The sequence below is a fragment of the Pelodiscus sinensis genome, chromosome 4 (assembly GCF_052426305.1).
Source record: "Pelodiscus sinensis isolate ZL-2025 chromosome 4, ASM5242630v1, whole genome shotgun sequence".
NCBI classification, from domain to species: Eukaryota; Metazoa; Chordata; order Testudines; family Trionychidae; genus Pelodiscus; species Pelodiscus sinensis.
This window is the reverse complement of record NC_143055.1, coordinates 102,990,527-103,004,951: the sequence shown is the minus strand read 5'-3', so window position 1 is coordinate 103,004,951 and position 14,425 is coordinate 102,990,527. Positions and strand designations below refer to the sequence as shown.

The following is a 14,425-nucleotide window of genomic DNA, read 5'->3' as shown; positions in this document are numbered from 1 at the left end:
CAATGATTTAACAAAAATCTTTAACCTACTTGCCTCAAAAATATCCTGCAGCAGCAATTCCTATATCCATCAGAGCAGAAAGAACACATTAAAAAAGAATCTCCTTGTCACACAAATAAACTCTCTAATTAAAAAAAAAAGCCCAAAACCAAATCCTGGGTAAAGGTAAGTGAGGAGCATTGTAGTATTCACTGTGGTGCCTATTACAAAACTCCCAGTTCCAGGCATACACCATATACCCAACAAAAGTGGTAGAGAATAGGTAGAACACTGTTGGGTGGAGTAAAAAGTGGAATAATGAAAGTTAGCACACGTGTCTACTTATAAACTAACATTACACCATATAAATTGGAAAACATCGTGACTAATCACCCAGCTGATACACATACCAAAAAAAATTGGCTTTTAATAAAGAAATAATGGGAGACAAAAAGAAGCTCCTTCCCTTCCTTTAAAGGTTAATTTGAATTAAGGCTGAGCTGTCAACAAAATTCCATTTAGCCAAACATATCAAAGTTTTGCTACCATTGGGATGATACTGAGATCTTTTCAAAATTCTTAAGAAAAAAACAGGCAGGAACAACGAGAGAAAAAGAGACAGATGCAAGTATGAGAGTAGCCTCCTGGTGAGGACATTTACAGGTGCCTACTCTGCTTGATTTAGACTGTTCTGGACCTTCACAACAATTTTCTCCTCAAAACAGAACCCTTTTCTGCTAATGGGTGCAAAGTATCTAGCAATGAAAAAGAAAAGAAATTGTCAAAAAAATCACAACTAATTTTAACCATGTGGCCAGTCACTGTCTTACATACTTGTGTTCATAAACCACATCAGACCCATATTAAGTTAGCTAATTGTTAGTTTAACTGCTGTTTTCATGGTTCAGAGTTCACTTCTCATGACTTCTTTTTAGCAAAAAACTACAAGGTTCATGTCCCAATTTAGCAAGGTATTTCAGCATGTCCTTAACTTCAATGAGAAGAGGACATCCCCTGAAATCACTAGCACTTTACTTCTTCTCCAGGAAGCTTGTTAGTAAATGACAGAAAGACTAAAACTCTTCTTTTGCAAGGTGCTTCAGCAGGTGTTTAAAGTTAAGTCTGTACCATGGAAATATCACAAAATCTGGAAGGGTATGTCTACACTTGCACCCTAGTTCGAACTAGCGATGCAAATGTAGGCATTTGAAATAGTCAATAAAGCGGGGATTTAAATATCCCGTGCTTCATTAGCATGATCTTGCCGGCACGTTACTCCAATCAACAGCTGTTTTGAAAGTGAAAGTGTGCGCCGGGATGTGTTAGTTTGAACCTAATCTCTTGGTTCAAACTAACATTACTCCTCATTTTTTGAGGAATAACATTAGTTCAAACGAAGGGGTTTAGTTAAAATTAACACATCCTGGCGCGCACTTTCCCTTTTGAAACAGCTGATGATTGGAGTAATGCGCTGGCAAGATCATGCTAATGAAGCATGGGATATTTAAATCCCCGCTTCATTGACTATTTTGAATGCCTACATTTGCATCGCTAGTTCGAACTAGGGTGCAAGTGTAGACATACCCTAACTTTGGGAGAGAAGCAGTCAGTCACTGTTAGTGTGTACTTTATGCTTTTGAATGATTACATTTAATAGAGAATATGAGGTGAACGGTCTGGAACTAACATGCTATTTTCCCCACAAACCAAAAATATCTTAAAGACAATCACTCTTTAAAAAACATACATACACCTCCTCCAAACTGAACATCACTTGTCCTTCTAACATAATAACATAGTAAAAAAAAATTAAAAAACAACAGTGGACCTGTAGCACCTTAGAGAGTAACCAAAAAAATATAGATAGCTAGATAGATAGATAGCATCATGAGCTTTCATGGGCACAACCCACTTCTTCAAATGACAAATATGGGGCAAGAGGTTCAAATATAAAGCAGAAAAAGAAGGGAGAGGGGGAGGGGAAAAAACCCCAAAACCCTGTCAATTAAAGTGTCCATGCTAAATGAGGCTATTAGAGTGGGCTATAAGTGCCCAATGCTTACATCCAAAATGACATAACATAGTCACTATCTTCATGTTTCCAATTTAATGAGGTACTTCTACAGAAGTTTTATTACAGTTTTCAATAATTTTAAAATAGCTATAAAAGTGTCTACCTGGTTGTTTCTTACTCCTGACTTTGTTGGCACTCCTCCCCTTAGTTCATTAATATTTTACACTAATGTATTTTAAAGGATGACTTGCTTCCTTGGTGCCACAGGGTTGCTGATGACTATATTTAGAAAACCAATTTCCTTACTAAGTAGTTTTTCAACCAAACAGGAAGAATGACAAATCCATATAGCTGAGTCTTCACAATGGACCCAGTCAGTGAAGGATATTGTTGTTGTTTAATATTTATGGTAGCTAGCTGAGATGCCAATCAGTAGCTTTCATCCAACTTTAACTTACATCTTCTTATGCATCCTTCTGGCTCCTCAGAGTATAAGTATTTCGTATGATGTCTAAAACTGGCCCTTTTATGTTGTTGACTGCTCAGAAATCATGACAGAGATACAGAGAAAGAAGTTCAGCAATACAGATGATTCATATACATATATTAGTTTCATATTGCACAGACTTGGTGGCTGAAGCAGAAGAATCAATATGCAGAACTGTAATGGGTAACAAATACCTAGTGATACAGATGGTAAATGAATCTGCCTTGTGCAGCTTCCAATTCACTAACAACCAACACTGGAGAGAAAATTGTTTGCAGGCACTTACACACAGAAAAAAGGGGTTAATTTGAATAACAACAAGATTGTATTAAGCAAATCAACTGTATCTCACCCAAATAACCTTGAGAGACTGTGAGCTGAGGTGTGGTAAAACTGCATCTTCTGAAGGGTAGCTGCCTAAAGTGATGCTGGACTTTTGGGAGAACTTCCAAGGTCACCTGTAAATGTTGTGTATGTATCCATAATGGCAGTTTCTAAACAATTACAACAGTCCCAACTACAGGTTGTAAAACAGATCTCTGGAAATGTTTGAATCAAATCCCCTTTCCTTTCCTTTCCTTTCCTTTCCTTTCCTTTCCTTTCCTTTCCTTTCCTTTCCTTTCCTTTCCAGAGCTACAAGTAACTGTTTATGTTGACTCCATTGTACAGGAGGGACTGGAGGAGAGGGAAAAGAAGACAAGACAGGAAGACACAAAGCTTAGGGTGCTAGGCTAGGATCTGGGAGATCTCTGGTCTGCTGTAGACTTTCTGTATGAGCCTGAGCCCATGCGTAAGTCCCTGTTCCTCAATTCTCCATCTTTGAAATGAGGATTGTAGCACTTCCTAAACTCTTTTGTTACAGTTCCCTACCCAATTGCATTAGATTATTAGTCGTTCAGATACTATAGGAACTGAGACTATTAAGTACCAGAGGGTACGTCTACACTGCATACTTATTTCGGAATAAGCTATTCTGGAAGAAATACTCTAAAATAGCTTATTTCAAAATAGCACGTCTACACTACAGAGGTGTCTCAAAATTAGTCCAAGGCAGGCTCCCCTAATATGGATGCACTACCTCAATTTAGAGCCCCAGGAAGCCCTAGAAAGTAATTACTCTGAATGGCCCTGGGGAGGAGCTATTTCGAAATAGCAGCAGTGAAGCATCCACACTACAGCTATTTCAAAATAGATATTTCAGAATAGGCATTATTCCCCATGAAATGAGGTTTACAGAAGTCGGAATAAGCCATCCGTTATTTTGAATTTATTTCAAAATAACTTAATTGCTGTGTAGATGCTCGCATTGTTATTTTGGAATAATGGCCCTTATTTTGAAATAACTCTGCTATGTTGACACACCCTTAGATAGACTGTTTTCTGGGGATGGGAATAAGTCTATGAGAAACTATTTCTGTTAATCCTTATGTCCTTGCTATAATGTTAGTAATGTTGTGAGTGCTGCTGGAAACAGGGTGGCTGTACTGTCTCTACTACCTAAATTAAACCTGCCACTAGTGTGAGCATGAGTGGGAAATCTTTAAATAATGTTGCTAGTGTAAGAGGGGCTTGAGTCATTATTATAATTGCACAGGAGTTGCTTATAATTGGTGAACTTCCCAGAAATGATTTTCAGAGAAATTCTTTATGACCAGTTGCATTACTGCCTCCCAGGATCAATATTATATTAGTCCCAATGCACAGATATCCGCAGGGCAGAGTAGCAAACTATTAGCATTTCATTAGCAATATCCCACATTTCATGGCTATCATTCAAATGATTGATGACCTAGCCAGTATATATAATGAAAGGCATTTGAAAAGCTAATAGTCTTTGGGGATTTTTTTTAGTTGTCTTTCCTTTTAAATTGTCTTTTTTTTTTTCTTGCTTGTGAAAGCTCCCAGATTGACAGGCATAGTTGTTGAAAACGGTTAGCTGTCCTCAGAACAGGAACATCACAGCCAGCAGAAGCGATGTATGCATCTTCAAACTGCCCACCAAAGCGTGAATCTGGAGGGACAACATCAAATTTGGTCTCCATGCCTACTCACTTATTGTTCCTCTTGCTACCATGGCCAGCAACTGTTGCCAATTAGTGGCAACTTTAGAGGTGGATTTTTTGTTTTATGTCCATATCTGGGCATTGCTCCCTGGGGACCATAAGCTTTTAATATAGGCCATCGGACTGCCTTTAGAGGGTAATGATTTTTGATCATTCCCAGTCTGAGCTGCATTTGAATTTGAGTAAAAGGCACTGTAGCATTTACTGAGTAATTTAGTCACTCATGTTTCTGTATTCTGTATAGTCATCATAATCAAATTTTAAGGTAGCTACCAAAATTTGGATAGCCCATCATTAATGGCACTGCTTCTAACAGAAGATTAACATACCATGGCTAAGTAAATACTGCAAATGTATCAAAACACAAAATCCAAACCAAAGGAACAAACAAACCCCATTGGTCAAGATTTTCAAAAATGAGACCCTAAAAGTAGGCTCGTAGATTCATATTCATGTACTCGAATAAATGGCTTGATTTTTCAAAAGTGATCAGTCTCCAGCACCTTTTGGCTACAGTAGGAATTGCTCTGTGCTCAGTACATTTAGAAATTAGGATATTTATTTGGGAATCTAAATAAATGTAACAGCAATGTTCTACCATGTCCTTTGGAGACCTTATTGAATCAAATTAAATTTAGGTATTTTTGTTGGCTGGAATTATATTTAACCTCTCTGGGGAAATATGTATTAGATGTGAGACCAGGTTGTTCATAGTACTGTATCAAAAATCCCAAACTGTATAAAGAAATGGCTGACTTGCCCAGGTTGTGTTCTGGTCCTAGATGATGAGAACTTGTATCAGTGAAAAAAACCCTGTTGTGGGAATTGAAGGACTGACACCTACCAAACCCCATAGCTTGAGCTTGGTGTGACCTCTGGTAAGCTACTTAGCATGCGTTTTGTTGTTCTAACATGGTTTTGGCATAATGCTTTTGTTTTAACAATCAGTGTGCTTGCTAAGAAGGAACTGTGCTGTGATTGAAAACAGCAGGTGCTATATTGAACATAGCCTCAAGAGAGAAAATGAAGTGCTAACAGTGGCCTATTAGGCAATTTGGCTCCCTGGGGATATCACAGATTAGGCAGGGAACTGGTCATCCTTAAAACCTCCATTGAGAAGGGAGTAAGACACAGTTCTTTGCTTAAAAGAGGTGACAGAGGGGAACAAGGAACCTTTAAGTGGATATCCTTGATGGGCCATGTTGGGTGGGAAATAGGAGGGAGGAAAGCACAGTTACACTAAAACTTAATGATTTAGGATATTAACTTTAGTCTCCTAATTTTTAATAGCTGACCCCTTGAAACTTGATAAGAAGCCTTTCTCACTGGATTGGATGGTAAAAGAATTCCCTTAAAGCCAAATCAGACATAATATTAATAGACTTTTGAAACATTATTTAAAATTTAGTACTTTATCAAGGGCATCCATCAGAACACTATCTTTCAGATCATCTAGCTACTTCAGACTCCCCATGGGTTTGCCTGGTTCCAGCTGGAGCAGCAGTATTCAGATTCCAATTTGCCCATCCATAGCCGCTTTGTGTTATCAGCATACCTTTAGGGCATCTGTTAGTGTATAGTCAAGATGGATTAGGCCATAGAGATTGAAGGCATATTTTTTCTTTAGGACAGAGAAACCCAGGAGGTTAACATGAAATGTTATGCAGCTGTCTCAGCACAGTTTTTTTTCAATTTTACCACTGCAGATAATAGTCTTTATAATGCATTTCATGCATGCGTTAGAGAAACAGCTTGAGATAAAGAGGAAACTGAGCGGAAACTGAGATTTCTTTATGAATTGCTTTAATTGCTCTGACATAGAGCATTGGGGTCTAATTTAGATAGCTCATCATAACATCAATACTATTATCCTATTTGATCAATAGGTTTCTATATTCATTTTTGCATTTGTGTTGCCTATTGCTATAATAGTTTGTTTTTTCCTTTCCTGCAAACCTCACTGAAGGTATGTGAGTTATATATACTAGAAAACAAGCAGAACTAAGGGTGTGACTATTCTACGTTTCATAGCTGAAACTTATGTCGACATGCAGAAGCTGCCAAAGAGTATTTACAGTTGCTCCTTCTGTCGACAGATTGTTTTCACTTTTTTAGCTCCCTTGTCAACAGCATGAGCAATGCACTGTGGGTATGTATCCCACAGGACCTGATAACATCATGTGTTGCTAGCCACTATGGGAACATAGAAAAGAACATGAAACATCTTAAGACCATACAAAACATCCCATAAGACACTGTAGCCTTCTTCTGGAAAAGCTTATGCAAATGCAGCGTGGTGTGGAATATCGTTGTGCTTCATTTGCATAATTAATTCGCAGCCGCTTTTGTGCAAAGGGCTTTTGTGCAAAAAGGAGCTGTGTAGATGGCTCCCTTTTGTGCAAAAAAAAAACCAACCCCTAAAAGAAAGAGCTGTTCTTTGCGCAAAAAGGAGCCATCTATACAGCTCCTTTTTGCGCAAAAGCCTCTTGTGCCAAAGAGACTGCTAATTAATTAATGAAGGGTGGCGATATTCCATGCCGTGCTTCATTTGCATAAGCTTTTCCAGAAGAAGGCTCCAGTGTAGTCATAGCTCAGGGGTTTCCAGATTCTTTTCGCATCATTTTTTCAAATACCATTCTTTGCTGTGCACTCCAGCATCTACAGTGAGAAGCATGGATCCCACACTTGTCTCCTATGGTCTGTTCCATGTTGTAAGGACGTTACGCATTGCAGTAGAGTAACTTGAAGCTACTGGCAGAGGAAGAAGACTTACAGGTGGCCAACATTCTGCATGAGATGGACAGCAATAACCTTTCATTCCATTTGGCATTCATAGATCAGCAGTCCGGGGTTGTCCATCACTTTTAGATTAACGGAAACCAGCACTGGGTAGTGCGATCACATTGTCATGGATGTATTGGATGAAGAGCAGTGTCTACAGAACTTTATGATGCATAAAGCAACCTTCTTGACTGCTGAGCTGTCTCCAGAACTGCGGTATAAGGACACCAGAATGAGAGCTGCCCTCCCAGTAGACAATTGTGTGGCAATTGCTGTTTGGAAACTGGCAACTCCTGATGGCTACTGGTCCACTATAAGTCAATTTGCAGTGGGGAATTCTACTGTTGGGGCCAAACTACTGCAAATGTGCAGGACAACAAATTACATTCTGCTACAGAGGACTATGACTCTGGGTAATGTGCATGATATACTGGATGGCTTTTCAGAGATGGGCTTTCCTAACCATGGTGGGAGGGGGAATAGATGGCACATATATTCCTATTTCAGTGACAGACCACATTGCCACAGAGTATATCAGTAGGAAGAGGGGTACTTCTCCATGGTGCTGCAGGCACTTCTCCATCACTGTGGTCATTTCACAGACATTGGGGGGGGGGTGTCTAGAAATCTACATGATGCAAACATCTTCAGGAACCTTGGCCTGTACAGAAACCCACAGGTGAGGACTTTCTTTCCAAACCACAAGATTACCATGGGGGATGTGGAAATGACCATAATAATCCTGGAAAACCCAGATTTACCTCTTAGAGACATGGCTCATTAAACCTTACACAGGGCACCTAGACAGCAGTAAGGAATGTTTTCAACAACAGGCTGAGCCGTGTTGCATAGCAGTGGAGTGTGCCTTTGGCAAATTGAAGGGGAGATGCAGGAGTCTCTATGACAGACTGGACTTATAGAGGAGAATATTCCAGTGGTCATAGCAGGCACTGTAAACATGCTGAGTGGGGGAAAGGGGAATCAAAGGAGGGTGAAAGGTATGAATGGAGTAAAAGAAAATACAGTCATGACTTGTGGAGGAGCTAGTCAGGGAGTCTTTCTAATTTTGCCACACTTCTTCACAGGCAAGTATCACAGTAGCAGACATCTCACTGCTGAGGGTAAGGAAGGAAACCAAGGCTCATGAATACTAGTGGCTTTTGCCCTAACCCTAACCCTAACCCTAACCCTATGTGTGGCTTTTGTCCCTGCACCATTGATTGCAGAATGGTATGGGAGAATGTCTTACCATGGGGGAAGAAACACAGCTGCACTAACAAGAAACCCGTGAGAAAAAATAACAAGTACCACAGGCAAAGTTTCTAGATTATCTCTCTGCAGGATTCCATTGACATTTCAGTGTATATCAACATCCTGCTCAAAGAAGTACAGCCACTGTCCCACCTTCTGAGCCCTACACCCACTTCTGCACTCCCCAAGCCAGTGTGACTTATCTTGTGTCTCATCTCCTGCTTCCTGCTCCCCAGGAACAGATGCTGAGACTGGCTATTCGCTTCAGGAGTGGAGAACAGTTTCCAGCTGCCTGCCCCACAAGGCACCCCGCTAGTGGCCCTACACACTCTACCTCTTCATCTGTGATTTCATCCTCCAGGTTAGGTCCTAGTTCTGCTGACTCCATGCTCTCTGAAGTATCCACAGGACATTTGGTGGTGGAGTTGAGGTCCCCTCTTAGAAGAGCATCCAGCTTCTTATAAAATTAGCAGGTCTTGGGTGTAGCACTGGATAGTTTGGTTTGACTGCTTCACTCTTTTAGCTTCAATCTGCACTACAGCATATCCTGCTCCTGTCCCTTTTTATACAAGCTTTGCAAAATTTTCCCATAAGTGTTCTAATTCCTATTACCTCACTCACAGCTGGGATACCTCTTCCCACACACTGACCAGATCCAAAAGCTCTGCAGTTGTCCAAGGTGGAGAGCATTTGGAGTAATAGCCAGCCACGGTCAGTTGGGAAGATGCCTCTCCATACTGAGCAAGCCAGAAGGAAATGGAATTTACAGTTCCCTAGGGACTGCAAGGTAGAGGAGCTGATTGCAGTGTCCCTGGCTTCAGTGCAGTAGAATTCAAAATTCTGATCAGAGCAGTTGCTTGAGGCATTGTGGGAAACTTCCTTTTGGCATCTACACTGCATGATTGTCAACAGTAGAGGGAAAGGGAAAGAAAAAAGTACCTTGTGGATGTGGAAGTTTAATGGATGTGAAAGTCAGTGTTTTTTGCAAGAAGGGTCATATTGCAGTGCATATGCTATTGCAATTTTGTCACCAGAAGACAGTTTTTGGTTTCAAAACTTGGTAGTGTAGACATAGCCTAAATCCCAGGTACTCACATGTAGGATTAGTGAATATAATTTAAGCAAATAAGGGCAAAATGTGATATTTCACATCATTTTGTGAACATTCCATATATGAATAGCATACTCCTGCCTCTCTTTCCTGACTGTGCCCCATCCTCACTGCTCCCCACTCCTCCCAGCGCCTCCTGAATGCTGCAAAATAGCTGATTGTGGTGGGTGCGAGGTGCTGAGTAGGAACCGATGGGAGGTAGGGTGAAGTTAATTGGCATGGACACTGGTGAGTGGGAGGTGTTGGGGTACAGGTGCGGGCAGCTGGTTGCCACTCATATTTTTCCATGCATGGTCCAGTCCCAAAGCACCAGTGCCTATGTTTGTAGGAATGGTCACAGCGAAACACACTTGAAAAAGTAGAAGAAGGATTGAGGATTTAAAAAGTCTTGTGAAAGACTTTATAGGATGAGGATATCTGTGAGGAGAGTTCTAAAGTCCCTGTATCAGAGGCAATCCTCATCTGTATGCATTCTAGTATAGTTACATTTTAATTTCTTTGCTCCCTAAGGGTATGTCCACACTACAGCGTTATTTCGAAATAGCTTATTTCGAAATAGTTAATTTGAAATAGATTATTTCAAAATAACACATCTACACACAAAATGCATTTTGAAATAGCATATTGCTACTTTGAAATAGCGCGTCCACTCTGAGTGGACTCTGAATCGCATTTAAGGCTTGCCGGAACCAGTTATGGCAGGGCACCAGGTCAGGACTTACTGTGTGGGGCTGCTGCCTTAGGCTAACTGAAGTCTGTGCTTAAAGCCCCCTCCTCCCCCCCCCCGGACAGCCAGTTCTCAGGTTTCCCTGCTTGCTTGCTTGCTTGCTTGCCTACCTCAATGAGGGACAGAAAAGCATTTTGACACTGCGTGTTCTGGTTGCCATCACTTGGGACATCACAGCACTCTGCAACATGGAACCAGAGCCACCCCTGGGCGCTCTGGTGCTTCTCTTTGACGTGTTGCTGTGAGCCTGGCTGCACTTTCTGCAGGCTGACATCTGGGAGGTCCATCAGGGGGCTGTCAGTATCCAGGAGGCCCTGCGGGAGAGCTTCCACCCTGAGGAGCACTAAGAGCCTCCCTGGTCTGCCCCACTGGGGGCTTGTGCCTCATTCCTCCCTCTCGTCCTTCCTCTTACCCCTCTCTAACCCCCTTTCTTGATGTCAAATAAAATACATGTATTTTCATGAACACAAACTCTTTTTATTTAACAAAACTGGGGGGGTGAGGAATGAAACTCTGGTGAGACTGGGGAAAGGAGGCGGGAGAGGGGAGAAGAGAGGGTGGGAAAGGGAAGGGGGAAACCTGGGAGGTGGAAGGGGGAAGCAAGGAGAAAAAGGGGGAGAAGAAGCTCAGGGCTCAGGGTTGGGGGTGTCACCGGACCAACTTGATTGTCATGCAAACCTGCTCCTGGGTTCGCATGTGGCTTTTGGTGGCCAGGCTGGCAGCTATCCTGCCATAGATGGTCATGTTCCTCTGTCTAGTTCAGAGATCATAGACATTGGGGGATTCCCCCCCAAACCTGAATAAGGTGCATGATCTCCACTCTGGACTAGGAAGGTGCCCACCTTTTCCAGGCCCTCGCAGGCTCCTGGGAGCTGGCTGACTGCTCTTGGGGAGCGATGGAGGGCTGGCTGCCAGTGGCTTGCTGGCTCATGTTTTGGGGCCACTGGGTCAGGGACAGTGACTGCTGGCTCTGGGACGGCAGGCTTGGAGCTGGCACAGGCACTATGGCCAGAGTCAACCCCTTTAAGGGCTCTGGGGAGGGAGGAGAGAGCGGAGTGTTTTTGGTTGAGGCTGGAGTGTCCACCAGTGCACCCTGGGAAGGCTGGAGGCCCCCTATTTCAAAATAAGTGTCTACGCAGCACTTATTTTGAAATAGCTATTTCAAATTTGGTGTTATTCCTCATGGAATGAGGTTTTCCAAATTCGAAATAAGTGCTCCGCTATTTCGAATTAATTTTGAAATAGTGGTTTGGCTGTGTAGATGCTAGTAAAGTTATTTTGAAATAACAACTGTTATTTTGAAATAACTTTGCTGTGTAGACATACCCTAACTCCAAAGATCTTCATGTCAGGATTTGGAATGGGGGTTGACACCCTTTTCAAACCAAAGAGCCGAACTACACCAAAATTCAGAATAAGTGATCAACAAAGAGCCGTATAAGAACTGTCATTTGCTTGACTGAAAATAGACAGTTAATATTATTGATAATTGACAAGGTGATTAATAATAGATACATGAAACATTGGACTCTCAGACTTTATTTAATGGGTCTTCTGATGCTGCATTTTTTCACACAGTTCTTTGAAGTTTACATCATAACTGGTCAAATCCAGCATCATGCACATATTCTGGCTGTCTTCTGTCATTCTTATGGCAGGGGTCTGGGGATGTGGGGGTGCAAGAGTCTGGGTTGGAGTGTATGAGGGGTTTAGGCCAGTGGGTCAGATGTATGATGGACTCAGCATAGTTATGGGGTGTGAGGGGTGGCAGGTGAAGACAGTAGTTGGAGGCAGGGTCCTGCAGTGGCCTAATGGATATGCCATCAGCCTCTAAAGTCTGGGAGTGTGAGCTTGAGTCCCTGCCCACAGCTGGACAGCTGTCACTAGACTTTTCATGGCCTGGGAACAGCAGGGTAGCCACCATTCAGCATGCCTTGGCTGTGTGCTGGAGCTGGGTTGGGGTGTAGCCTCAGAGCAAGTTGTCCACCCCAGGAACAGCCAGACAGCCACCACCAGCTTTCCCAGGGCTGGAGCGGGCACCAGTTGAAGGTAGGGAGGATAAAGTGGTGGTGGGGTGGGTCTTCCAGTGGCCTAATCAATAGGAACATCACTGAAGCAAATAATTTCAAGAAGCCCTGGAATTTCAGCCATCTCAGTTCTTCTAGCTTGTTCTGGTGGCGTAGTGATGTGAAAACAACTACTGGTATTTGTTATACCTTTGGGGGAGGGGGAATATGTGGATTGTTCATTCTCTCTCTCTAATCTATAAGTTATGTATCTAATAACACAAAATTCAGTGTAGAAACAGGATGCATTAGTGTATCTCTGTTATACTCTCACTAATAAAGGAACCATATTTTTTTTTAAATTGAAGGCTTAAAACATCTTTAAAAAACCCAAAGATGTCAATACAACTAATTTGGCATGCAGGAGATTTGTTCTGAGTTGCCAAGATCTCTAGAATCCAGGAAATGTTCAACATGTTGTCTTAGCAATGTACACATTTTCTAACGTGATTTATCTTTATCTATTTAGAGCAAGTTCCTCATGTTCACTTGTTAGTTTTGTTTTCTATAGCACTAATTTGCCTTTATCTCTTTGACTCATTTTAAGTATACAACATTTCTCAAAAACTGATATACATTCTGGAAAATACTGCATGTGATATGAAAAGTCAGAAAAATATGGTATATCATAAAGAAACACCAGAATTTGCTTTTGGTAGTAGATGTTACAGTATTTGTATTTTACAGTTATTGTTATTTCAAAATTACCGAAAATGCATCTGTGAACCACGATATTCTCCCATATCTTAATGTGATCTTTTCTTATTTCCTTTTAGCTAGAATTTGGAATCTACCTTCACAGTCTCAATAATAAGGTTGTGTTGCAGTCCAAAGCACTTATTCCTGCTGACAGATGGTCCTACCAGGCCATGATCCTTTGCAAATTGAAAAGTTCTGACCTACAGTGTGAATGTAAAGAATGCAGATGTGCCTGTAATAAATAATAGATTTACATGAGTGGCATAAATGATTTTTTGGAATACAGAATATCACACCATAGTAAATTTGATTTGCTATTCAGATAAGCATTTCCTGCAAGAAACTCTAACTTACAGTGATTGATATAATTAGAGGAGAATTAACCTTTTATGTGGTCCTGAGGCAGAGCATGTAGGGGCCCCTTCCACCTGCAGCTTCCATACTCTGTTTTTTGTGCTCCTAATGGGGAAATTACCTTTAGGCAGAGAGACTTACCTCTGCTCTCCAGGTTGGTGAATTGAATTGGGACAAACCCCTATTGGCCTATAGGAGCATTGGGCAAGTGGGCAGATTGGGTTGGGGCATGTGGGTGCCCATTTTTCCAGATGCCCCTAATTAGCTTGTGCCCAGTGGCTAGTCCTCCACTTGTAATTAAAAATAATTGGGACTAAATCTGATTCCTTAGTTAGATGATGTGGTGTTTTTAGATACAGAACTTAATATGTAGAATGAACTAAAAATGATTGTTTTGCCAAATCTAGGAAGGAAATCATCTGACCAACTACGTAGAAATTAGCGTGAAACAATCAGTGCTTTCTTTGCTTCAGTATTTCAGAAAATGTTTGTTTTTAGTGTGAGATTGGCTCTTGGTTCATTATATTATAACCAAGCATTTGCTAACACAGTGTTATACTTCCCTGCAAATGGAACATTGATTGGAAGGTGTCACACAGTGACTTGCTTCTTTGAGAGGCAGTGTGGCCCTTATCTCCTGTGACTCATCAAAAACTGCCCAACTGGGCTTAAGCTAAGACACCTGGGCCTTAAAGGAAGATGCTGTATCAGAGATAGCAAAAACTGTCAGTCATGAACAAGTTGATTTAGAGATCCCGATGGGTAAATTTGAATTTAAAATCTAATTTTAAAAAATGAATTAAAAGGGAATGACAGGCAATATGAACAGAAGAAACAGAAGGGAAATGATTCCAAGAAATAATATGCCCCAGAGTAAAAAATACAAATATACT

General features: G+C 41.4%; 1 long non-coding RNA gene across 1 annotated transcript in view; it reads left to right on the top strand.

The window, feature by feature from the left end:
• LOC142829408 (uncharacterized) overlaps window positions 1–13,405 on the top strand; it is a 48,148-nt gene extending 34,743 nt beyond the window's left edge. Inside the window, exon 3 of the long non-coding RNA XR_012903805.2 lies at window positions 13,256–13,405. This is a non-coding gene — a long non-coding RNA (uncharacterized LOC142829408). The remainder of the gene's footprint in view (window positions 1–13,255) is intronic.
• The last annotated feature ends 1,020 nt before the right edge of the window (window positions 13,406–14,425 follow it).